Source organism: Rissa tridactyla, chromosome 11 (genome assembly GCF_028500815.1).
Source record: "Rissa tridactyla isolate bRisTri1 chromosome 11, bRisTri1.patW.cur.20221130, whole genome shotgun sequence".
Taxonomy (NCBI): domain Eukaryota; kingdom Metazoa; phylum Chordata; class Aves; order Charadriiformes; family Laridae; genus Rissa; species Rissa tridactyla.
In genome coordinates, this window is record NC_071476.1 from 10,307,546 (window position 1) to 10,331,465 (window position 23,920).

General features: G+C 48.9%; 1 long non-coding RNA gene across 1 annotated transcript; it reads right to left on the reverse strand.

Annotated features, from left to right (window-relative positions):
• Positions 1 to 627: 627 nt before the first annotated feature.
• Positions 628 to 16,235, reverse strand: LOC128915926 (uncharacterized). Its single transcript, XR_008468810.1, has 3 exons — positions 16,105 to 16,235; positions 14,787 to 14,846; positions 628 to 752 (listed from the first exon to the last, which is right to left on the reverse strand). It is a non-coding gene; the product is annotated as an uncharacterized LOC128915926 (long non-coding RNA).
• Between the last annotated feature and the right edge of the window lie 7,685 nt (positions 16,236 to 23,920).

The window sequence follows — 23,920 nt, forward strand, 5'->3', positions numbered from 1 at the left end:
GTTAATTATGAAGAGAGAAGCTGCCAGGATTATTAGAGATGTGTCGAGCAAATTAGAAACTGTTATTCATGTGGAGAATAGTTTAGCATATGCTTGGAATTTTTTTCATCTATTCAAACCCAAGACTCCAACATATTGAACTGCTTCTCGTCCCCATGCTACCTACCTGTGGCAGGCATATCACAATGAATCCCCACGCTTCCAATTTATTTCTATCTTCCAAAGGCACCCTTTTGGCATAGTAATGCACTGAAACGCTGCCAATAATTCCCTCCAGCGTACGGTGACGACTGGGCTGTGGCTCTGAAAGAGAAAGTTCTACAGATGGGTCCTTCAGATCAAGTTAGCATCTCCTCACAGCTACCCGACTGTGCCATATTGTAGCTTAATTAATAATAGCCTTCTCTGGAATTTATTCATTAAAACAACAAAAAAGAAATGCATAATGCAATGTGGCAGCTCCTCAGCAATTCACACGAACCTCACATGGTAGCAGTCACATTCCTGCTAAGGCAAGGGAGAATTTAGATTATGCAAATGGTGAGATTGTTAGTTTAGAACTGCAAACGCAACCAGGAGGTATTTATCTTACCCATTCTTGCCGAGCTGATGAGGTGGCCTGTGCGTGCCTGTGGAAGGGAAAGCATGCGTGGGCTCCTCAACTGTTCTCAGACTCCAAAGCATTTTGAGCTCTTACTAGTTTCCAGGCATTTGCATACTTTCTCAAGCATTTAATTTCCAGTTCTGCTTTCCTGAAACGAGTATGTTGTAGCTGTCAAAAATCTGTATGCGCAGATAATCATACAATCAATTTGTATGGACAACCAAGCAACTGGATGTGTACGAGTTGCGTACGAGTAAGTGCATGTATAATGACAATAGGCTCACATTAGCTATATTAATGCCTTTTTATTTCTAGGCATGATGTTCCAAATAATTTGCAGTAAAACTGCAACATAATGAGATTTTATTCTTCACGGTGCCTACAATGTGTTAGGTATGATGATATTGAGATATACTGAATAGTGAACATAGATATCTTATCAGGTGCAAAAAGACGTGCTCCGTGGGGAGCTGGAGAGAGGCGCGATGAGAGAGGGGTTAGGGACCTATCCAGGCAGCAGAAGTTTATAGGTCCAGAGAACCTGGGACTCTGGGAGCTCCCCGAGCCTCGGGAACCTGGCTGGCACCTGCCTGCCAAAACACAAATGAATATTACAGGCCACAACCTTGAAAAAACTGTTCCTGAAGCGAAGCTTTTAAAGGCAGGAGATCGGCTCTGAAGCGCAAAACACCCGCGAGGCTGGCGATGCGTCAAACAGTTCTTACATGACGTTACCTTAACCATCCAGCCGGAATCCACTGCTTGGATGTTGAATACTAATATGATGTGATCATTATACAGAGGCACAAAAATTCACTTCCCTAAAACCCAAGTGAAGTTTGAAGCACATCAACCAGAAATGTCAAAGTCATGAATAAAATGAGGGGGAAAAAAAAAGAAGGTTATCTTGAGGTAATTGTAGGCTTTTAATGAAAGGAGTCATGCTAGACTCAAAGCCTCGTCACATCACACAGATATGTAAATAACACTGACAGATTAATGCTCAATCTGTAAAAGAACTCGGACTCAGTCATTCAGAAGCTTTCAGCGCGCAGCTGTGGGTGAACATTTGGTAGCCCACCTTTGGCCCAAGGCAGGCAGAGAGGGACGGCAGAGCCACGGCACTGCCTGCAGGACCCCGCTGCCCCCACGCCACTGAACCTGCCGGTAAATAAGTGACTGGTACCAACAGCAACCTCCTGCGCTGGCGGCCAGCACGAACACCGACTTGGGCAGCAGCAGCAGAACTGCGCCGATCCCCGCACAGAAGCGGCAAGAAGAAATCTTAATCCTTGCCTGGAGTTTATGTAGGGCGTGCAGTACAAAGGAAATCACCGTATTTGTTTTAGCAGTGCCTGGGTTTCTTCACCCTGGGTCATAAGTAACTGTGCTGAAGGCGCAGACGTGTTCCCGCACAGGAACAGCCACCCTAACGCTGTGCACAAAGAAACCTCTGGAGCAGACGGACAGGTAAAATCATTACAGCTGACAACAAGATTAAGAAGGCGTCAGTTCCACAGAAAAATATTGTCCTTTGAAAAGCACATGTAAAACTTAAGCCTAAAAAGCCACATGCACACTCAAAACCCCACACTGTTTGAACTATGTTAGTTTTGCTTCCCTTTCCTGCTCTTTCCCTTTTCCTGATACTCCGTCCTCCCAGTTCCTAATGAGAAACTGTCCAAATTTGAGTTACGAGTGCTAAATAAACAACCTTAGGGCTACACCAAAATCAGAAGGTTTTAATCAGGTGCCTCTCTTACTTGGCAGTCCAAATATAAAAATAAAACATTTATTTTTCCAACTTTAACTGCATATTCTTACTTTCTACTAACTATTTGCCTGCATTAATTCAGCAGCAAGGTTCTCGGAGAAGAGCTCTGCCCTCAAGCTCTGGTGGTGGCTTTCCATCTATTCCAACAACATACATCAAAATTTTATAAAAGCCATAAAATATGCTGCAGTCTGGTTTTATCTTCTCTCTTTCAACATGCAAATAATTTGACTCCCTCTTATCCAAACACTCAATAACCAGTGATAGGAAGGAGCAGGATAATTTACTGGCTGGTGCAGGCAGAGGAGAGGAGGGATGCTGCTGTGCCCGAGCCACGCTGGGAATGGGGCTGCTGCTGGAGCCGCCTCATCGCTTCTCAGTCTCTTATCACCCTGCACCTCCAATCCGTGCCGTTTCTGAAAGAGAAACCTGAAGGTGAGCTGCTGCTTGCCACCGTGCTGCCATTCCCAGCTCCCTGCCTCCGTGTCCGCCTTCCCCCCGCTTCTCCGCTCGCTCTTCAAACACCCTCTCCCCGTTCAGCCCCGTCTCACAGCGCTCCGTGCTCAGGCTCTTCCAGCAGCAGCCCAGGCACGGAGAAGGTTATGGGTCAGAAACCGGCACCGGCGTGTGCTGCCAAAGCCGGCAGCCTCGGCTCCTGCCCGCCGCCACCGTTGCTCGCTTGGGCAAGCGCTGGTGGCTGCGGCCGTGGAGCAGGATGCCCTCGGCCACCATGTCTGCGCGTGCCCCCCTGCAGTCACAGGGCTGTTCGCGCGTGTCCTCAGGACATCGACAGTGGGGTGGCCAGGAATGACAGTGCTGCCCGCCTCCAGGACTGCAGCCCCCCCGGCGGCTCTCCCTGCCAGGGGGGTGATGCCGCCCTGCGGCCCCTCACCAGCGCCCTGCAGCGACCGCCCGCCAGCTCCCCACAGCCCGTGCGCAGGGGCAGCCCACGGCCGCCGGAGAGCCCAGGCCTTGCTTCATCTGCACACACAGAGGTACCCAAGAGTTAATTAATTTTTTGGTTCTGTTGTCCTCCCTGAGAATCAGGCAAAAGGAACAGAGGAAAGCGAGAAGGGGGCAGGCCAGAATACGAGGAGCAGATCCTGGCACTCCGTGGGCTTGCATTTTCCAGAATTACTTTCACTGACTTTAATTAAGCTCTCCCCAGACTCACCAGCTTGGAGAGATTAAAGCAAGAGAGATCGTGCCAAAGAACTTGCGTTCCACATAGCTTTCCCTATAAGCTTTTACAGTTCTGTAATTGAATTCACATACAAATGCATCACAATTACGCTATGTGAAAAGCCATGCTGACCTACTTTCAAGGCAATTTATATTTACTCCATGGATGCTTTAAGTCACTTTAGAACCAGAGTATCTCTTTTGTCTTTGTTAGACAAATGTAACCATTATTGGCGAAACCAGAAATGCCTCTCGTCCTGCAAAAGACCCCTTCTACTGAGAAATTTTGCGTGAGGTTTACTGACACACAATTATCTTGCATTTCCACGTAATCTCGATCGCTTGCTGTTAGGATGTGCATAGCGTCGAGCAGCAGAGCCCAGCAGGGAGGCTGCGAGCGCGGCAGGCGGCAGACCCGCGTGGTGGTCACTGACAGCAGCCCCTCGCCATGCATGGTGGCTGGCGGGACCCGCAGCCCAGCCCCGCTCCGTGCCACGGGCACCAGTAGTCCCAGTCCCAAGCTCTTCCACCTTCCCGCCCCACGCCAGCCACAGCCTCCGAAAAACCACACATCTAACCAGCCCCCAACGCTAAATCACCACAGCTGGGGGAGATTTTTCTGGTAATATTTAGTGTTTTCTTTACATCCTGAATACTGGAGCTTTGGAATTGCATCTGAGCCTCAGCTACTTGGAGGTTTTTAAAAGATAGGCAGACATAGTGCTTAGAGATATAATTCAGTGGTGGTTTTGTCAGAGTTGGGTTGATGGTTGGACTCGATGATCTGAAAGGTCCCTTCCAACTGAGACAATTCTGCGATTCTTTCTTTTCCTAGTGAAGGGTGCAGCCTTGCTGGCTGAAGGAGCAGACAGCCCTCTTCTCCCCCCTGCTAAACACCTTCTTTTCAAAACCTCCATGAAGCGTACATCTCTGAATCTCCCCATTTTGCAACTCTGATAACCAGTATTTGAATAATTTAAGCGGGCACTGCAGTGTTTCCCTGTGGCCATGGAGAAGGGCCCCTGCAGGCTGGAGGTGGGACGCAGCCCCCAGCGCTGGCAGCGGCCCCCGGCGCGGGGCAGGAGGCACCGACAGAGCTGGGGAGGAAACATTCGAGCAGATTTCCAGAGAAGAATGACAGTACAACGGAACTTAAACTGCTTGCAAAACTGTATTGTTTTGATTCAATTACCCACAAAAAAAATTCTACCCAACACATCTGAGAAACAAACTGAAGGAAATGTACATCCTGGGAGGGAAAAAAATAAAACAACAAAAACCTTCCAGATCAAATATTCACTTTGAATGCGTGTTTTCTTATTTCCACTTTTATATTACCTTTATAATGGTACAGCGTTCAGCTTCAAGACCTCCTCAGGCTCTGCAAATGCTCTTTTCTAATCCCCCCCCAACACCCACACACGTGCAAGGAGAGAGGAGAGGGGACCAGCTCCTACCTCTCCTACCCAGGTGTCCCAACGTCCAGAGGCAGCCCAAGAGCAGCAGCAAAGCCAAAGGTGCTACAGGACGGGAGGGGACACAGGAGTCCCAGCCAGCAGCACCAGATCGGGGCCCTGGCAGAACACAGGAGCCCCTCCTGGAGCCCCTCCTGGAGCCCCCCCAGCTCCCTCCCCAATTGTCAACACAAATCGGGATCCCCCTTTTATACCTAAACTTGAAAACCTGCCCACAGCAGCTGGAGCCCTTTGACAGCAATTAGATAAGGTGCCTTCGATCGGGAGCTAAACCCACTCACGCACCAGCCCTCCCCTCTCCTTCCCACCCCCTGCTGCAGTTTTCACAGGTGAGCTTTGTTACAACATTTAAAAAGTGATGGACTGCTGGCCTTTCCATCTTCTGCCTTAAATCAGTGAAAGCAAATCATAATTCTATTACCAAATAAATAAAATATTGAGACATGACATCATTTTGAAAGACCCCAAGAAACAAGCTAGCTGTAAACAACTCGCCCCGAGCGGAAATGCAATACGCTTAGCTTCTAGATGGCTGGACTTGCAAACTAATTACTACATGCAGATCCCAGTTTGGAGGCTTTTGGTGGGGGTGGGGGTGTGTGTGTGTGTGTGTGTGTGTGTCCCTCCAGAGCGGCACCGTGGCGCAGCCAGCAGAGAAGGAGCGTCCTGCCGCCCCGTCCTCCCGGGCTCTCATTTTTTGCTCCACTTCACAAGCAATAACTGCGGGATGATAAGGATTTGCAAAACAAACAGAAAACTGCTCGGTGCTTGTGTTTGGGAGCTCTGAGTATGAAAATCCATTTCAGGGCCTATCTCCCCCCGCACCCGCACAAACCCCTCCTGAGCATGCTGCATAAATCTCCTGCCGGAAACGTAAACAACCCCAGAAGCTGTTATTTTCTTGGCACAATTAGCACTCGGCACATGGGACCTGAGCACCCCGGCCATTTGCAGTCTGCATTTGCTCAAGTTCTCCTCCTCGCCGTTGAGAGGATGAAAATGGATGCTGCCTTCCACAAAGGATAAAACCGAGCTGGTTTCATCGACCAGCCTTTCCCCGTGGGACACCACAAAGGGATCCTGCTTCCATCCTCGTCTTTTGCACCCCTTTGAAGGTACACCATCTCCAGCATGGGCTGGGGGTCCCATGGGAGCGGGCTGGGGACCCGCTCATCTCTGGCGGGTGCGCAGGGCCAGGGCTGGACTCAGACCCAACATGGGCAGGATGGACAACCCAGCTCACCGCTCAGCCCAGGCACACGATGCCACGATGCTGGCCTGAATTTCAGCCAAAACGAAAAATGCCGTGTCACAAGCAGAAATATTTTGGCAAAGCTATACCATTTTTCCAGGGGTGGGTTTTTCCTCAGGGCAGGGAACTCCCCACGGAAAGTGGAAGCCCATCAGCACCACTTCCAACAGGGAGCAGATTTGTCACTGATCGATGCTGATGGGAAATTCACCAGCAGCAGCAGCGTTTTTTAAAATTTTGTTGAACATTTTTCCTGGGGAACATACGCTGTGTCACAGATACATATGCTTTAAAAATAATTACGAATAATATTTTTCACTATTTTCCCAACACTCTTCATGGATGAGCAAAAGCAGCGCACTCCTTCATTAGTAAGGCAAAAAATTCTTCTGTTGAGTCTAAAAAGTACTCCAGATATTGCATCTTCCGTGACCCTGGGAAGGCACCTTCTTCACGCATCGCCGTCTCGGCTGGGAGGCACCTTCGCGTTACCCACAGATTGGGAAGCACCAGCCGTAACAACACCCGATGTCAACCGTCGGCTTCCAGGGCTCGCTGAGCCGCGGGGGGTGTCTCCCTCCCCAGCCGCACACCCGACAAGTCTCATTTCGAACAGACACCACCGCGCTGGGGTTTACACCAACAAAAACATAGGGCGCGTTCTCACGGGATGCTTCGTAGCAAACGCTATTGCGTTTCATCCTTCTCAAACACGCCTGTCCCAGGCAGAGCGCTCCCAGGCGCGCAGCTGCCCCATGCGCTGCAAAGAGGAAAACGGAATGAGAAAATGGTAAATATTAGCCATCTTTTTCCCCAGGAAATGTGCTGTTTTCCTGGGGAGCAGGTGCCCGGTGCACACAGACCACGCCAGCCCCCACAGCCACTCCGCTGCTGGGCTCCCTTCTGCCTTCCTCCTCCTCCTCCTCCTGAACGCCCACCTACACGTTCCTCCTGCAGCCACAGTCTGAACCAGCCTCCTCGCTGAGCTTTTTTGTCTACTAATTAATCACCTGATATCCTACATGTTCCTCTCTAAGGACAAAGCGATTTTGCTATGACAGACACCAGGTGACTGGAAAGCACATTCTCCACGGGGGATGTTTGTAGCACTTTCACGTGGAGAAACAGCTTCTGTGCAAAGGCTGCAGGAGGAAAGGAGCAGCTCATGTGGTGGCCCCGTCCCTCAGCTGCGTCCCAGCACCCTGCTGTCCCCCGAAACACTGCTGCCTTTTCACAACAAAGTTTACGTTTCTTCTTCCATTTCTTTTGAGCCGATATTCAGCTACATGAGGACAAAGCCCCTGCAACAGGCATCCTGGAGAGTGGAGGGACCACACCGCCACTCCTGCCACCACCCCATTCCGACCACGCCGCCACCCCTGCCACCACCCCACGGTGATCACACTGCCACCATGCCGCAGTGACCGTGCCACCACCCCTGCCACCATGCCGTGGTGATCACACCAACGCTCCTGCCACCACCCCATGGTGACCACGCCATCACCCCTGCCACTGTGCCACGGTGACCGCGCCAAGGCACCCCGCAGCTCTGGGGAGGTCGGCAGCGGTGCCCGCAGCACCAGGTGCTGGGGTGGGATTTCTGCGGTGTGGACACACGCAGGACTAACACCCACCGTCCCACGGCCACCAAGGGGACGTCACTGCTTGGTTGCCGCACATCTTGGGCGGGTGTGAGCTGGCACCCCCGGGTGCTGCACTGTTTCACCCCGCTCCTGCCTGAGCCCCAGCCCCAGCGTCCATCGTTTCACCCAGGCAGGGACTGAGGTGCTCAGCAAAGCACCTGCGCCTTCGCCTGCAGGTGAGTTTAGACACAACGGATACAGCCCTGGTCAGCAGCGCACTCAAGTGCCAGCGTTTACACTTCAGCGTTTGGCTGAGCGATTGCATTTCCATCCCAGAGCAGAAAACGCACTCTGTTTTACAGACAGAGGGAGGGGGGCCCAGCTGCCTCTGGGCTGGGGTCTCACACAGCAGCGGTTCCTGCGGCCGGTGCCGTTCCTGCCAGGCCGGGTCACCTCCAGCAGACCCCCGACACCCAGCAGGGCTGCACCCGGCCAAAAGGGCTGGTGCCCACTGGTCTCCAGGGCCAAAGCAAATTTAACAAATATTTGTAAAATTTCTCTACCATCAACAAGACTTGCTAGCTAAGCACACCCTGGGGGAATAACGCTGCTCCTGCCTGGATGGGAAACCGTACTCATTTAGGCACTAAGCTCGTTATCTAACACCGCAACAAATTGCTTTATTCCAATATGGCCATCTAAAAGCACAGTTAGATTTTATATTAATAAAAAGTAAAGGAGACTGAACAAATACAACAGAGGGGAAATCCATTAAGAGACACGAAATGCCAAAGATTTGTCTTGTTCTGCAAGTTTCAAGAGCTGAAAGCAGTCGGAGGCGGGGGGAATGTCAGAGACCTGCCCTGGTTCTGCTCCCGGCGGGACAGCACACACGCGCACCGCACCTCCACAGACACACACCGCGTTCAGGAGAGGAGAATAAAGCTGTTTCCCTTAAAAAACTTCAACATAGAATTTTATTTTCAGAACAATAAAGCCCCAAAGGAGAAAGAAGCAATTTTGTTAACATAAAATTACCCCTTTCACTCAGTCTTCACAAATTTTTTAAAAGGATATTGCTCTGTCTCTGCCCTGCCAATCTTCAGCTCTCCCTCTATATTTCTAATAGGGCTAAACTAATTAAATTAATTTCCCAGAATAATAACTTCCCAGGGACGTACAGCTAGATAATCCTTAACCCCTCATGAAGTTAGTTTCCTGTAGGGCTGGGGAGCAATTACAACTCATTAGTCATCTGTCGTACGAGGAGACGACAGTGTTTTATTGTTTTTCCAGGAGCACCACGAGAGACAGCAAGAGCGCGTAGGTGTCTGTGTCAACAAGAACCTTGCGGGGAGACAGCACCCAGTGAGGGGCTTGATGTGCAGGGATATACACAGCTCTTTAATCGGCACTTACACGAGGTGAATCCTGCCTCCCCAGCAGGGGTGGATGGATGTCCTGCCTGCGGCTGGGGAGATACCCCCCCACCGGCACCAAAGGCAGGTCCCCCCTTGCCCAGCAGGTCAGGGGACCCCATGGTCGAGACCCTGGTGCACCCCCCATATCCGCTGCTGCTAAAGCTCCTGCGCATCCCGGCTGCAGAAGAGCTTCTAAAAACAGTCACTGTGGTACTAGGTGGACGTCCCGGCATGTGACATCTGGCCAGAAGTTTGAGAAACCACTGAGTTTCCTCAAGAAACTGGAGAAAAGCCTGGAGGGGATGGGTGAAGGCCACAGCCGGCCGCCTCCAGGAGCAAAACACTGCCGGAGGGTCCCGCTGCTGCCTGGCTCTGCGAGTCACGATTAGGGGAATCGCCCCGTAACTCTCCGTATCAATGCAGGTAAAACTACTGATGTCGTGCAGTATTATCACACTATGTATATCACATACGCGTGTACTAATACCAGCATAACATCCATTATCCAAAATTATATACTGTTAATACTGACAAGTAAGTTTTGCCAGCTCCCCGGATACCTCTCAAGCTTTACCTTCCATAGTGCAGGGCAGAATAGTTTAAATAAAATCCAAATTACGCAGCAATTAGCCTTTTCCGGGGATACGCACAGTGACAAGAATAGCAGAGGCTGAACTGTTTTCACCTGAGTGAAAGATATTGACTGTATTTCCTGAAAAGGAGATTCAAAGTATGGATCCAGACACCTGGAAAACTGAGTACATACCCATGAAGCTTCAAACCGTCAGAGAGATATAACCTAGGTTCTCCAAACCATGGTACTACTGCTCTGAATACAGCGTTATTTCAAACTGTGTTCCTTATGCCAGGTAGCGAATGCGAAATCGTGTATAAAATCATTCCTCAGGCCATTACTAGCAGTGACGGGTGAGAGGCCAGGCTGGCGATACCCCGGTTGCTGCTGCAGCCCCGGCTCGGGCAGGCGCCGGGAGCTCCGGCCTCCGAGGCGGGACACGCAGGCAGGCTCCCAGCTGGAAATAACATCCAGAAAAACACTTCTCAGGATGGAGCGTGAGATGCTGGGGCCGCAGCACATGCCAGCAGGAACCCAGCGACATTTGGGGCACAAAGTACATTTGAAATAAAGCACTCATTTGGCTCAACTTAGATAATTTAGTCTTCCTCTCCGATGTCCAGCTATCTTCAAAATTTACAACTGCAGACTTGATTGGAGTCTTTCATGTTCTATTTTTGAACTATATGTTGCATATGTTACAGTGCAATATATTTGACATTTCAAATGCCAACAAAATGGCTACAAAATTGGCCCCTTGTGAATAATAGCCCAGCAGCATTTACACGTAATTATTTTGCCCAGGAATTTAATTTGCTAGACATAAAAGTTATGCTGAATGAAAGAGCGCTGGATAATGATCTTTAAGCACAGGCAAGAGACAGCCGTTACTATAGGCACTGGGATACGTGCCACTCTTCCCGAGCCATAAAGCAAATTCCCTGTGGCGAGGAGCATTTCTGCTACAAATTTAGATAATGCTTTGTGATGAATGGCAATACTTATTTCACAAAGGCTGTAAGTATGTAAATCATTAGTCACCACACTGCCAGCTGTACGTGGTTGTTTGAGTCACCCCCGTATGAGTGCGGACCTGTGTCCCCCAGGGCTCTGGAGGAGGAGGAAGGGGGACGGGGGGGGGGGGGAAGGCGCTGTGGCGGCTTGCATGGGAGTGGGGGGTCCACACTACCACCACAAACAGCTACAACAGTGACAGCAAAAGGAAGATTTTAGCCCATTATTAGGGCAAGTTGATGTCTGACGTAACACTGTTCCACGGGGGCAATCTCTCTGGCTGGGGAGACGAGCACGTTGCTGTTGGCAATACGCGTTGGCCAGGGCACTTGCTTTTAAAACGCTTCCCTCTGCTTTCTGGGGCACGGCCGTGCTCTGTCGTAACTGACCTTTTTAAGAGCAGTGTGTTGTGAGCAGTTCTACGCACATCGTTCACATTCAAGCAACTACCAAGGGGTTTCTGGCAGCTGTATTAGCCACAATACAACTAGCGTGAAATAGAACTACCATCAGGAAAAAAAAAGATCATCTTATCTTAAAAGACAAAAAACCCAAACTGAAATGAAAGAGAACAGTACAAAATAAAAGCCAAGGAGAATCTCATGTAGGGTATACAGTGCTAATCCAATATCTGGGAATCTTATAGAATATCTGTTACATTTCTGTAAATATATCGAAAATAGAATATCTGTTACATCAAATTTGAAATAGAAAGCTGGGCTTGGCACAAAATCAAAAAATCAAAGTAAAATAAAAAAGCTCTTCAGATAGGAAAACTCCAGGAATTTTTTTAAGGATCAGTCAAGGCAAAAGGTTGATTTTCGCCTTTGGTGTAACACGCTGACCCATCCCACCACCACGGAGCAAGCCCCGCTGTCCCATCAGGCTCCCCCAGCGACACCAGCGCTGAGCCTGGTGCAGCCAGGAGGAGGATTCACTGGCGCGTTGGATGTCCCCGGCCCCTCTTTAGCCACAGCCTTGACCTTGTTCCCTAACTCATCGCTTACGGGCTGAAAACACGTGAAAACCCACCATTTTCCTCAGCATACATGTGTATTTAAAGGCATATTCTGGCACATTGAGGATTTGCACTGCAAGTAAACTGCTAAATTAAGACTTTTAAAAGTTCCTAACAGAGGTACGGGCAATCCCTAAATCTCAGGAAATCAGCCAGCAGTGACACACAACCCCCCAGCCAAATGCCTGTTTCCATCCCAAGGAACGCACGATAATCTGGAATAGGTAACTTGCAGCAAGAGGCTGTTGGTTTTGCGAGTCGCACTCAAAGCGGCGTTCAGCTGTGTGTTATATTTTACATTTATCTGCATTCTGCAGTTTCAAGAAGATGAAAATCTAAAACATAGCAGGAATACTGGATGTGGGTGTCAGTACACACACGTGAAACTGCCGGGGCAGAAACAGGCACATTACTAAGGGGAGATTCAGCAAAAATTGGATACAGCATCTTGTCCCACTTTTGACACTAAAAACACCAAAGCGAAGCTAGATTTGAGTGACAAATTCTAAAATTTTCAGGCTAAATACATAATTTATATTCCATACCTGTACTCAAGGCTGTGACATAAACATCTAGATCCTGTGCCGGACGGTATGGCCCTGACCGGTCCGTGCCCAGTGGCTGCGCGGGACATTAAACTCCGGCCCACCCTCTCCAGACTGAGATCTACCTCTATTTAATAACAAACCAACACATTTTGAGTACCTGGGCTGCCCAGAATTATTAGCTTTGGAGGACAGTGAGCACTGACTCAATTTAAAGCAGATGGCATTTGAGAAATTTCATATCGTTTTAATCTTGATTTACTCCACATAAAGTTCTTACATAATTTGACATTTACTGGCTTAATCTAGGGAGAAATTTCCCATTCCTTATCGTGTACTCACTCGCTCGCTCTCTTTTTTTTTTTTTTCCTTTTTTAAGATTTAAAGTTAAATGTTGATCATGTCGCCGTTGAAATAGATTAACTCTTCTAGTCATGAGGGAGGAGTAATCAGTGGTGCGTGATGTGAGCTGTCTGACAATCCCGTCTCAGCTCGGAGCCGGTTCTGGAGAAGCGGAGCACCCCGGGGGAGACGGCGAGCAGTGCTGTCTCCTGCGCTGGCTGAACGCGTGTTCGTGATCACGGAGCCAAGGACAAGCCTGGAGCAGCTGGGGACTGGCAGGGAAAGATATTTTAGCTAAGCAACATAAACCCAGTCGTTAGCCATCTCTGAAACGCCTCTCATCTCCTAGGAAACCTGGGGTTTGGACAAACTGCCTACCCTCCGCAGGCTTTTTTCTGCGTTGGGATTGATCACGGGTGTTGCTGGCTCAGTTTTGACTTTCACAGGCTGTTTGGCCTTTTATTTGCCTACCCCCGGCATCAGCGCCTTCCTTAATCGTCCACGTAAGGGCGTTTGAGTCTTGAGGGGCAGCTCGAGCAAGGACTCCAGGGAGCCAAACAGCAGCTCCTTGTGCCCGCTCCAGGAACCAGACCCAACTAAGCAGCTGACGGTGAAATTCGTGTCAGTTCACACAAAATACAAGTCTACCCTGAGTCAGAGCGTGAGATCGGAGCAATGCCCGCGGAAGCCTCGTTGCTGGCCTACAGCGGTGCCGGCAGAGCCCAGCCCCCAGCCCCTGCCCGGCCACCGCCCCAGCGGGACTCGGGGAGGGCTAATACAGCCCTCAGCAAGGTGATCGTTAGTAGGTAAAAAACCCCACCACAATCATCCTGGAATCTCCTTAATTTATTCCCTACCAGCCCTGTACCTCTCCAGCCACTTGCTTTAAATAATGCAAATGGCAAAACTTGGCATCATTAGAATCAGGATTTTACCCTTCATTGCTTAAAGTAGGAGGTCGATATCATTAAGGTCTCTACAGGGTCAGCAGAGAGGGAGCAGATGCCTAATTCAGGGAATCTAAATGACCCTAAATTACAGAACATCAAGAGAAGGGTGCAGACAATTAGCACCCCAACTTGGCCACATCCCCTGGCTTCCAGTAGCCACCTGCTTTAACCTCAGCAGCTTCCCACCACGGACTGCCCCCGGTGCAGCATCTCTGCTCTGATCATCCAGTCTCTGCCCAGGCAAGATTTCCTCCTTTTGAAAGGAAAAAGTCAGCAAAGAGGAGAAAATCTGGATAAAATCTTCTCAGATTTTGAACCAGGATACATTTCTATCCAGAGCAAATTTTATTTCATAATTGTTCCAGTTAAACTAAGCTTAGCAAAGTACTTTCTCTAAAAATTGACAAAAGGTGTGGAAAGACAGAAGCAAAGACAAATCACGGGATTACGCACAACGTGTAGAAATAGGACACTGACAAGTATTCGGATAGTAGGATCGAATTGAGCCTTGTGGGATCTTGAGCCTCCTGACTCGATCAAAAAGACTAAATCCTGATGAACCCACTTATAAGATATCAGAAATGAAAGCGTAATGCTGTGCTTAATTTTGGCATTTTTATCTTGGAAATCTTCCCACCTACGTTGAGTTGCCAGAGCCAACGGCCTCGGAAAAGTTGTGAATCTCCATTAGACCTTTGTCAACAAATGTAGATGGAGAAGTCTCTCAAATCATTAGAGGAAATGAAAGAAAAATTCTCTACGGTTATTTTAAGTACCTCTCTGCAGCGGGATAACTAATTCCTCTCTTTCTCTCTGCAGATAGATGACAGGCTGTTTGTTATCTCCTTGATGATTTTTAACTAAAAAGAAGCCTCTCTAAATAGTTTTTTCCCACACTGTAGATTGTGAATTCCACATTACTTTGCTTATTTGCAATTGATAAAATAAGCAGCCAGGCCTGGTTTCGGCTGCGGGAAAGAGAGCCCCCTCCCAGCCTTGGCTGCTCCGGCGTTCGGATGGGAAGTTCTGCTTCTATGAATACAGGCACATACCCTTTAAAACAGGCTGTCAGCCAATGTTCGTCCTCAGAGAGCTGCACCGCTGACAAGTTTCTGGAGATTGCAGATATAAAAGAAGAATAGATGAAAAAAATAATTTCAAGAGACAGTGAACATTTGCAGGAGGTTTTTCTCAACAAACTCACATTTTTCGTTGAGTAACATATTTTAAGATTTTTACCCCTCCCCATTATTCAAAATAATCAAGAAATACACAAGCTAATCTGCATGCCCATGAGAAATCAAAGCTACGGGCATCAATCACGGTACCGGAGACATTAAACCTCGGGTTGTTCGCTAGAACCACGTCCCGAGTGTTGGCAGATTTGTGGCAATGCCGGGGACGCGGCCACAGTCAAGGCCTGCGAACAAATCATCCCAACCCCTTTGCCTTGTTTTTCCATGTGCTGTTGTTTGTTTAACGGCGAGCAGGTGCGTGCTCCGACCCTTCCCTTCCTCCCCGTGGCAGAGCCGCTGCCATCAGCCACCCGCAGCCCAGGGGCCTGGAGCTCGCGCAACACCAAGGGGCACCGGCGAGCAGCAGCATGCAGAAAAGCACATTTATTTCAGCCTTTTGGGGTGGGTTGTGAATGTTCTCTGGATTAATTCTAACAATTCTCCAGGCTCCAGCCCCTCCTGACCTGTGGAAGCGCACCATACCACTTTCTCTGACACGCTCATGCCCAGAGCTGGCTCACTGGACGAACGCACGGCTGTCCTGTTTTATCCCGTAGGAGGAACGTAGGCAGGCTTTCAAAGCAGCCAGGAGCAGTCTATTAATCAAACCAGTAACAGGCATCCTACTGAAATCAACAGAACACGAATTAAAGTCAGAGAGGTGGTGGAAGCCCCATCCCTGGAAGTTTTTAAGGCCAGGCTGGATGGGGCTCTGAGCAACCTGATCTAGTGGGAGGTGTCCCTGCCCATGGCAGGGGAGGTGGAACTAGATGATCTTTAAGGTCCCTTCCAACCCTAACAATTCTATGATTCTGCGAAGTCAGCGTCGGCCACACTTGCAAATCCAGCCCATATAATTGTTCGGCAGGTGATAGGGAATATGGAAATCAAATCCTTTATCAGCGCCAAAACATTTTCAAATCAACACATTGTAAAACTATTTAAAAATGTCGGTATGGTCGTTTACACCAGGACATAGCTGATTATCCTAGAACATTAAAGCTTCAAACTAAATCTATTAATTAAGGATATTAATTCCATTCTACATCCTAGACTAGCAAATTAACATCCCTTATAGCATCCAGAAATTGTCTGTTAAAAATATAAAAGAGATTATAGACCAAATCGATGTTACCTCCCTACCGCCTCCGCTGGTGAACTTTCCCCCAGACGCGCCATGGCACAGCATCCCCCCCGTGCAGAGCTGCCACCGGCTGGGAAGAGCCCCGGGAGCGATCCCGCAGTCCCAGCCGTCTCCTGCTGACCACCTCCTCTCCGGAGCTGGAGGAGCCCCTTGTGCCTCCCCTGTCTGAACGCACGTGTGTTCCCCGAAACTTAACGAGGTAAAACGTAAATGGCTGCAGAAAAAGGAACCGCTGTTCTTCCGTTTCATCCGGTCCAGAGGATTACTTTTTGTGGCACCGATCTGCAAGAAAGATATCTGCGCTTTCAACATCCCCCTCAACACCAGGGATCCCCACATTGGGTGCAGTAACGTGTCCCCTGTTACTTCCAGCCCTGTTCCCTACCCACTTTGTCAGTAAAACACACAATGCACTCTTCTTTATTTAAATACTGCAGGGAACATGTACATGTATTACACCAAGATACAGTAGAAAACAGCCTTATTTCAGTATTCATAGTATCATGGAATGGTTTGGGTTGGAAGGGACCTTAAAGCCCACCCAGTGCCACCCCCTGCCCTGGGCAGGGACACCTCCCACCACACCAGGTTGCTCCAAGCCCCGTCCAACCTGGCCTTGAACCCCTCCAGGGATGGGGCAGCCACAGCTTCTCTGGGCAACCTGGGCCAGGGGCTCACCACTCTCACAGCAAAGAATTTCTTCCCGAGATCTCATCTAAATCTCCCCTCTTGCAGTTTGAAGCCATTACCCCTCGTCCTACCGCTACATGCCCTTGCAAACAGCCCCTCCCCAGTTTTCCTGTAGCCCCCTTCAGATACTGGAAGGCCACTGTAAGGTCTCCCCGGAGCCTCCTCGCCTCCAGACGTTCCGTGGGTGGTAAGCAGAGTGAAGCCAAAGACTGCACACAGCTCCGGGAGCCCGGCCTGGGGACGGAGCCTGGGTCCAGCCACAGCCCCAGCTCTGCCGCCCCATCCCCCCCCTCCAAGCTGCCGACCCGCAGCCACAGCCCTCACTGGGAGCAGTGAACGGGGATTTTCATCACTATCCTACCATCTTTTTATTTCTAATGTATTAACCTGGGAATTTCGTACAGTATATTACAAGAGATTACTGAGGCAATTGGGTCTTATGCAAATTACTCAGTGAACCATTTATTCAACTAATTTTAACCCCTTTTCCTTTTTTAATTACCCGCTAATAGAATTTCACTGCTATGGGTGCATGTGGCTAATTCTTTTTAGTGAACGTTTCACGAGATTTCCTCTCAGGTCGTTCACAGCCAATTCACCTTAACTGTAAATTATCTGTGGCATGTGGCCACTCAGAGTATCACCTTGGAGGATTTCTGTTGCAGAACTGGACCTTCTACAAGTAAAAGGAGTAAAATAGCGATGTTATAAAAGCATGACAGCTGTGCTTCAAAGCGTTTGAAAGAAAACAATTCGCATGGAAAAAAAAACACCAGAAAAGATCATATGCCAGTAAAACAAAACCCCGGAGCCACCAGTCACCCGCGTGGCCTCTCGCAGGGCTGCACGCGTGGCTCGGCACCGCAGGTGACATCTGTCTATTCAGGGAAAGGGCTAAGACTCCGCCACGCCATTCGGCTGTTACACCAGACACTTCTGCTTCCATTTGCCGTAGTTAAGGATGCTAAAAACAGCGCTTTTGTACCAGACAGGCTGGAGCTGCACCCCATCCCATGGGAGCAGGAGCAGCCAGGTTCCATGTGTGTAACATCAGCCAACAGGTCCCGGGCTCCTGACGGCCACCGGTCCCTCCAAACGCTTCTGTGGGGGTTTCTAACAACCTTCTGCAAGCGGGGCTTCGCTGCTGCTCAGAGTTCACCGCTAGAATATATTTTACAGGCAGATGAAAACTAATTAGAAGAAAAAATAGATTGATATTGAGGCAACAGAAGGCTCTCATTATCCCAAGAAATACGAAGTTGGTGACTTAAACGCGTTCTGTCCTCCCACTGCTTGTGCTTCACCATCCACTTCTAAGGTGCTCCCGGCTCTGAGCTGCGGAGGGGGCACAGGGCAAGGCAGCAAGTGCGGCGCTTGCTCCAGGGGACTGGAAAATAAATAATTTCTCCTTCAGGGCTCGATACAGGGGGAGCAGCAGCTGCTTGCCGAAGCTGAGCTGGCAGCTCCCATCCCCCTCCTCAGCCCCCCTGGCACCAGCCCCCTGCATCGCTCTCGTCCCCTTCTCGGGGGGACCTCACAACATCTTCACCTTCTGCGCAGGGAAGGGACACCGGGCACAGCTGTAAGAGTCTGCTAGTGCATTTTAAAGTGCTTATATTTAAAGATTTTATTTGTTTTGTTTTAAGTAACAGCGTGGTTATCACCAAAATGAGTTTAGGCTAAAAAGAAAAGAAAAAAAAAAGTGGTGTTTATGTTTAAAGATCTTCTCTTTCCTTGAGACGCTCTAGCAGCCATGCTTTGGGGCAGAGAATTGAAATATTAGTCTCCATGAAACTAGTTATGGGCTATTAATTATTGGTTAATGGGCTAAATTAGTCTCCATGAAAAATTAGCCCCATTTGACTTTATCATAAGCCTTTGGCCACATAAGCATGCTTAGAGGAGATAAAGATCTATTAATTAATACTTGTTATTGTTGCCTCAGGCGGCGTTAATTTTGCCAGAGCTCAGGCAGTTGGTTTTCCAGTGTAATTATTCCCCGTGGAATACTGTATGTCCGTGCCCAGGGGCTCCCAGAGACACCCCAGTCCCAGGGCAGATTTTCTGCTGTTACCTAATGGTCACCAATGGTCAGTTTGGGCCTTTTTAAGGCAGGATCCTTCATTTTCCCCGCAGCCCCGTCACATCCCCCTCCCGCGCAGTTTGGCTCGTCGGGTCCCACCCCCACGGTGACAAGTGACAGCAATGCGAGCAGAGGGGTTTGCATCTGCCCCTTCCCACAGCCCACCCCGCCGTGAAACTGCTGGTCCCTCCTCACCCCCGCGGGGACCTGCTCATCTCCCGTCCCCGGCGCCAGCGCAGTTCCCCGGGGTGGGCCTTGGGGTGCCCCCGTCTGACACCAGAATTGATGGCATATCCCTGGAGCTTGGGTGCAGAACAAAAAAAAAAAAAAAAAAAAAAAAAAAAAGAAGTGCCCCTTCATATAACAACTGTAGCAGCTGCTGGGGGGGGAGTGAATCCTCAGGCTTGGCAATGAAAAGCATCTTTAGAAGTTCATGGGTATTTTCAGGGAAAAAACCATGAAAATTAATACTAAGCATTGAGATAAACAGCTATGCTACATTTAAAAGGATGCTCTATTTATCCTAGGGATTTTTTAATTATAAAATCAATGAAGTGTTAATGATTTTAAGCATTACTTCAGCTCACTGGGAGTTCCAAAACAACTTTTTTTTAGTCTATGGCATAAATTCATAAGTTGCTCAGTTTGACCAATTTGTCAAGACAATTTCCATTAGTAAACATGAATATTTAATGAAAGGGAAAACTGGCATGAGCAACTTCACTTAAGCGACTAATGACTTACTGGAAAACAAGAAAGATACATTAATATGCCACTTCTTCAAGTATTTGCAGAGCATAACAACACAAATACTTCAGTAAAACCCTTATTTTACTCTGTCTTTATCTATGTATCTACATTGCCGTTGCATACAGATGTCAGCAAATCAGCTCAAAAATAAACACTTTTCTGGTTTAAACTAAGCACTGCTTCATGGCTTTCACAGGAAGATCTAAAGGTATTTTCACCTCTTGCATTGATAAATTAACTAGATTTTTTTTTGTTGTTTCAAGTTAAATACAAAGGCATTATGACTATAACACATTAACGCACTTCTTGTTAAAGCACATGGAAGGAGAGAAAAGTGCTGCAAGGCTCTGAAAATCCAACTTAAGGCCCTGGGGTTGTTCCAGAAGTGGTGAAACCACAGCAGGCTCCTGAGAGCCAGCGCCCTGCTGTCCCACCGTCCTTTGGTGCAACATTCCCCAAGGAAACAACATCAAACTCAGCCTCACCACATACACCTCAGGGCATTTCACGGAAAAATACCAGCAGAAACAGAAACGCAGGCGCGGAAGTAAGGCTGTCTAACGATGGAGGCCTTTATAGGAGGAGACGAGCAGTGAATGGTGTCTGCACCTGAACTTCACTGCGGCCGCACCAAAGATGCTTCGACTTTCCTATTTACATTTTCTCCCGTTGCCTCAGCCTCCATGCTGCCGTGAATCCCGCTTTCCTCCAGCCCACAGCCTTCTCTGCCCACGCTTCCGAGCACCGGAGATTTGTTCTCATACGAAGTGTAAGAGCTGGCATCAAAGCCCCGGCTCCGCACAGCCCACTGCCACCCCGTCTCTCTGCAGAAAGGGCTGCAGGTTTGGGTCTAGGGGTTTTTTTGGTCTCAGATTTCAGCGCAGGCACTGCATGCCCCGGGAGAGCCGAGCCCATCCGTATGCATGGCATCTGTAAAAAGTCATCGTTCTCATGAACACAATTATATCCTTCCGCGAAGGAAGTCAGCTTTCCTCCAGCACAGCTCCCTTCCCAACTGACCTCCCTTTGCCACAAATCTCTTTTGACAGGCGCTCACAATTACTAACGTGAAAAGCTGTTTCCTTTAGTCACTATCCCCGTAAAATATACTGACTCTCTTAATTACGTGCTTAGTTTTTTTCCAAAAGCTCTACCATGCATGTAGGCAATAACTCAAGCTCGGAGGCTTGTAGTAATAGAGCAAGAGCGGCACAGCCGGGTGGAAAACAAACCTCCTCGGAGCCCGCAGGAGCCAGGGGACTCTGGCGGGGGCCAGCACCAGCCCCCCAGGGCCACCTCCTGCTCGGGGAGCTGTCGGCCCCGGTCGCTGGAGCTGCAGACCCCCATTTGGAGATCCCCAGCCAGCACAGCCCCACACAGCTCGTGTTCTCCTACGGGTAGCCACTGGGCTGGCCAACCACACCGGGGACCCGGGCACTTAAATTCCTGCCAGCTTCATCTGTGACTCGCGGCACGGAGCATCTCCCTTCTGCAGGTGCCAGAGGCATGGAGACACTGCTGAAGCTCCCTGACGGCCAGAGACACCCAGGATCAGCACAGCTTTGTGCTGGTGTGCACCGAGTCGGGGCAATAGTTATTGTAGGAGACCATGCCCAGTGGTGGGCACTGAATATTAAATCTGGGCATAAAGGCCCACAAAATCAAGGGATTCCCAGTCCCACGCGTGCTTTCACTGTCCTCTTCCCCAGTGATAAAGACGCCAGGACCAGCAGCAGCCAGTGGAGCAGGAGCCCATGGCCCCCAGTACACACCAGAAAAATTATCAAAATGCTACATCGTCTCATTTCTCCCTTCAAAATACAGAAACAGAAAAACAAACGCACTCTCTTATTGCTCTTTACTTCAATAAAATTATAAGCAAAGGCGGTCAGAAAGCAAATACCTGCGTAGTGCCTCCATCCTGCCGCTGAAGAGGTCCCCCCCCCACAGCACCTCCACGCCTGTCTGCTGCAAAGTGAAAAATGGACCCAGCGACTTTCACAGACCCATCTGCCGAATCCCTGTCTCCTTGGCTCCGTAAGAGGAGGCGAACCTGGTAAAAGTCAAGCCACCTTCCCCGCCAACGTTTGGGAACACCTGAGGACGACCACTTTACCAGAAAACTGAAGGTGATCTCAATGTTATCGACAAGAAAGGCACCAATCGATCCATTTTATATCAGAAGGAAGAGATAACCGCTATTAGCTAGGGCTCACTGAAGATGAAACATTTTTGTTTGTTTAAAGAAATGCCTGACTGAACTGAAAATCTTAATAGATAATCTCTGTTGAGCAGTTTTTGTGCAGTAACTCGAGTACATCAAAAGCATGCTAGCCAACCCAATTTTATGTGAATTTGATATGGATTTACTCATGGCAGAGTTTGTTTGAAGCCTGCGACAAAACACCTTTATGCTCTTTCACCCCAAAGCATCCTTCTTCCATGTTTCAAGATAGATTAGGAAAAAAAAAAGGGGGGGAAAAGGGGGAGAAAGGAAAAAAAAAAAGGGCAAAAAAAAAGGAAAAAAGTGAGCAAAACAAACCCAAACCAAATCAGAAAAACTAAGCAGCTATTAAAAAGTATTCCTTTGAAAAGCAAAAAGTAAAAGAAAAGATGCCTTATTTTCCATATGCTGCCTACGGTCTACCCAAGCCATTTATGAACTCTGGTGATAATACTTAATTATGGCAGTCATCAGGAAGCAGAAAGTATATAAAGCATTTTAAATGTCTGTCTAGGAACTGAAACACTGTCTTTGGAGCAAAACGTTAGCTGGGCTGTCTCTGACGCCAGGAGCCAGGGACAAGCTAAAGAGCAAAGGACAAGACGCCCTATGAAGTATCAGAGCTATAAACTTTGCTGGCCTTCCTGCAGCACTTCTGCAAGCTGGCCGAGCCGCGCTGAGCGCTCGCCAGCCTTCAAAGGGGACTTGGAGGCAAAAGCTTTCCCACCGAGTGGTTCTCCGGGGTTCTCAGGCAGGTTTTCAGTGAATGCACTTTTTTAAAACCATCTTGCTAAAAACCTTTCTGCTTCCACACGCTCGGGGTTGAATCTCTTTTCCCGCAGTGCCTCAGCCCTAAGAATTCGCTGTGTGCCAGCGGGAACAAGACTAGCCCTCAGTTCTCCCAACAGGGAGAGGCACCTCCCGTCATCAGCATCTGCCTCATCCCGATGGAGACCCTGCCGAAACCGGCGGAAAATGGAGATGCAGAAAAGGTTCCCCACTTATGTGCCGAAGATGGAAATGAAGCACTATTTTTCCCGTGTTGTTTCACTAAGACCCATGCCCATATTACCTGGGGATCCCCTGACCTTCCATAATACTTTCTTCCTTATCACTCAAGACTCAGCACGGAAAGGGTTTATATCTACGTACAGCGCGCTAACGGGATCAACTCAAACCTTTCACCCTCCTGAAGGCACAGCTCGGAGCAGGGAGAAAGCGCATACAGACATCCATGTATTCACAGAGGGGAAAAAGAGCAAAACTTTTCCTTCAGTTGCCAGTGCAACTCCAGACCCTTGACACCATTTCTCCTCTCACTGCTTAAATTATTTTGAGTATAATTAAGGAGGGAGCAAGAAAATAAACAGAAGCCGTTTCCCTGGAGCACCGAATCACCTCATCCGGCTGGTGATCACAGGCCACCAAAATCATCAACCTTTCGAGAGAAATCTGGGTCAGTTTAGGATTGCCCCGGGGTGAGTGAGCCTGCCTGGGTGTACGGCAGCCAGCACCTTGCCCGGGGAAGGAGGGCTTGCCGAGTTCTCCAGAGAACAGTTTCAGTCCTCATCGTAAACCTCCACCTCTGGTTCACAAAACCAACATAAAATAAACAAAACCCAAGCCCTCTTGCAAGTCAATACTGTTCACTTCAGTGGGGCCAGAAAAATCACTCACAAAGGGCAGACTCCCTGAATTTCACCATGGCTTGTTGTGCGGGTTTTTTTTTTTCAGCTGAGAAACCAATATGAAATAATCCACTGGGCAAGTCACCAAAAAATGACACTCCTTGTCAGGTAGCGTTGGATGGTCTTCAGCAGCTGGAAGATGCCTTTGTTCACTTCTGCAGCCTCTCCATCAACAGTCCTGCAGTGACGCTCCTCATGCAGAGGAGGAGCTGTCACCAGAAGGAGAAGGAATTCACTGACTCCAGGTCTTGAGCAGTTACTATTTGCTGTTGGATGATGCTAACATGCTTAGTGTTTGGTTGCCTTACAAAACAGCAGGAAATTCGCAACATCAAATTGTTCTTTTCCTGAGGTTATAGGAGACTCAGGACA